The sequence below is a fragment of the Triticum urartu genome, chromosome 2A (genome assembly GCF_056163025.1).
Source record: "Triticum urartu cultivar PI428250 chromosome 2A, HENAU_Tu73, whole genome shotgun sequence".
NCBI lineage: Eukaryota > Viridiplantae > Streptophyta > Magnoliopsida > Poales > Poaceae > Triticum > Triticum urartu.
In genome coordinates, this window is record NC_141874.1 from 614882229 (window position 1) to 614885662 (window position 3434).

Sequence of the window (3434 nt, forward strand, 5' to 3'; positions counted from 1 at the left end):
AATTTGCGTAATACTGGAATTATCAATTGTAAACTAATAAACCTGCTAAATGTGTCATGGACCTTTGCAAACGGTTCTAGCAGTAAAAGCGTTTGCGATGGATAACCCAATGCCACACAGTTTTCTTCATCAAATTGTGTGTGATATAGTTGATAAAAGCAAACGGTTAACCAAGGCAAACCGTGTGTGACAGTTATACCTTTCACACACGAGCCTACACATAAAACTGTGTGGGATGTACGTAAGAACGGAAACGTTTTCCCTGGATTGACTGTGTGGGATGTACATAAGAACGGAAATGTATTCCTTGGATTGACCATGTGGGATGTACATACCTACGAAAATGATTTTCTGGGATTCACCGTGTGGGATGTACATACCTACGGAAATGTTTTTTCTTGGATTACCGTGGGATGTACATACCTATGGAAATGATTGGGTTTCGATGCCTCGCCCGATCTCACACGGCCCGAGCCTGTGTCCCAGGAGGGCCTATCCCCGATGATTTTTGGGTCGTGTGAGAAGGACCCCCTATGGCCCACACTCACTTGGCGACGGTTCCAAATGCCGTCGCGAAAAGGGTTAAAAACCGTTTGTGTAGCATTGAGGCACACCAATGGATGCTCATATTGGTTCCTACATATTCTTTGAAGATCTTTATCGGTCAAACCGCATAACAACATATGTCATTCTCTTTGTCATCGGTATGTTACTTGCCCGAGATTCGATCGTGGTATCAACATACCTAATTCAATCTCGTTACCGACAAGTATCTTTACTCGTTCTGTAATACATCATCCCGCAACTAACTCATTAGTCACATTGCTTGCAACGCTTATAGTGATGTGCATTACCGAGAGGGCCCAGAGATACCTCTCCGATACTCGGAGTGACAAATCCTAATCTTGATCTATGCCAACCCAACAAACACCTTCGGAGACACATGTAGAGAATCTTTATAATCACCCAGTTACGTTGTGACGTTTGATAGCACACAAGGTGTTTCTACGGTATTCGGGAGTTGCATAATCTCATAGTCAAAGGAATATGTATAAGTCATGAAGAAAGCAATAGCAATAAAACTAAACGATCATAATGCTAAGGTAACGGATGGGTCTTGTCCATCACATCATTATCTAATGATGTGATCCCATTCATCAAATGACAACACATGTCTGTGGTCAGGAAACTTAACCATCTTTGATTAACGAGCTAGTCAAGTAGAGGCATACTAGGGACACTCTATTTTGTCTATGTATTCACACATGTACTAAGTTTCCGGTTAATACAATTCTAGCACGAATAATAAATATTTATCATGATATAAGGAAATATAAATAACAACTTTATTATTGCCTCTAGGGCATATTTCCTTTAGTTACCCTTGACGAAACCACTTCCATGATGCATCATTTACCATCATTGAAGTGCACACTTCCATGATGAATACGTGATTATTCTCATGGAACACATACCTGACAATGCATGTATGACTATATTAATTTTTTCATAAAACCATCATGGATGTATATGTGTGACAGAAAATATGACCTACTGTGGCAAACGCTTAACACCATAGATGTATCTTTTTCTTTTGTAGTGTGGTTTTGTGCAGCCTTGCATGAGTGATCTGGGAGCACATGTGAGCTATTTTTCCACTACCCAATGATGATCAACTAGTGGAAAGGAACGACTCTTGAACATCTTGCAGGAGTGTTTAAAGACCACTAAAGGCATGATAATTATGCTCATTTGGCGACTGCGCAACGATTGCTCCATGGTAAGGATATCCCTACTATGGAGGCTATGGTGGAATTTTTAGATAGTTATTACAAATATATTGGCGAGGCTCTGAAGCATAGTGTAGTGGAGATGTTTGAATGCAAGATACCTGCTCATGAAGTCTGGAGAACTCCGCCATTGAAACTTCTATACCGGCTGCATGGTGCCCTGCACTGCCAGTGGACCATATGGCCTTGTCAGTTGACGTCTCGTTCTCGAACGATGAGCTGCGGCGGGTATGATCTTGAGGAAGCACAATGGAACCATGGTATTTGCGGCATATAGGTATGTTTTAATCGTAATGATTCTTTGAAAGTTGAGCTGCATGTAATCGTGCAAGGGATGTCATTGGCAATCCAACATACAAACTTTATGTTGTGGTATCATCTAATGGTCTCTCTCCGTACATAAACCTTGTAGTGGAGATCATGGCCCTGATGAGAGATAGAGAGTTTATTCCTCAGAAGCTACGTTGTGAAGAGAATGGTGTGGCAGATCGTCTGGCGGAATATAGTCGAGTGGAGTGTATCACAGTTGTGTCGTTACACCAAGGACCCCTCGTATTGAGGATCTCTTGCCTCTCGATTGTAACATCATAATTTTGGAATAAATCTCCTTTTCACCATGAAAAAAATCCTTGCAGCAGCTGCTAGGGTTCATTTGGGGTTTGGGCACCTGCTGATTAGTCGCTATCAGGAAACATCAAAATCACTAATTAAGGGGTAACCTTTGCAAAGGTCACTCCTCGTTTTCTCTCGTGATGACAAGTGGCCCACTACATGCATGCCACTTCTCGTGACACGTGGCATAAGAGTTTTTTTCCGTAGATTTGCTTTTTCAAAACATTTGATCTCTTAAACATGCGTATAAATCATGAACCATCTTCATCGTTAGATTTCTCGCATTGAGATCTTCAAAACTATGTTGCATGTTAATATGTTTCGACAAAAAAATAATCAAAACCAAGGAAAACCGGGAATAAATAAAAAAGAAAACTAGAAATAAAAAACAAAACCCGAAAAAAACTGGAAGCAAGGTTGTGTTTTTCTTCATTTTTTAAAAGCACAATTATGCTTTTCCTTCTTCGGGAAGCACAGTTGTGATTCCGCAGAAGCACATATAGCATTCTTTTTGGGCAGCAGAATTGTGCTTTTGCTTTTCCGAGTAAGCACAACTTCTCATGGATGCACGTGTTGTGCTTTTCTTTTTTTCGGAGAAGTATACTTGTGTTTTTCCTTTTTTGGGGAGCACGATTGTCCTTCTCATGGAAGCACATGTTGTGCTTCCTGCGAAAAAGCATGTCTTCCAAAAAATGTCAAAACCTAGGAAACGAAGAAAAAACAAAAAGTAAACAAAATCTAAAACTTGGAAGCACTTGAAGAGAAACAAAAACCTAAGGGTGCACCCAACACACGACACCTGGTGGCGGCTGGGCACACCACGCGGTGCGCTCCAGCGCACCTGCAAGCGCCCGGTGGAAAGGCTCCCGAAGGTGTAACCTGGGAACTCCTACTTAGTGCTTAAACGTCATGGAGCGAACCGGCGCTCACACGCTCACTGGTGTGGGCCAACCCATCTACGCTGGCATGCAGAGATCGCTCGGTTGTTGCTCCCGCCTGCTCCCCTTCGCTTAGTCAACGGTTGGTTGGTCA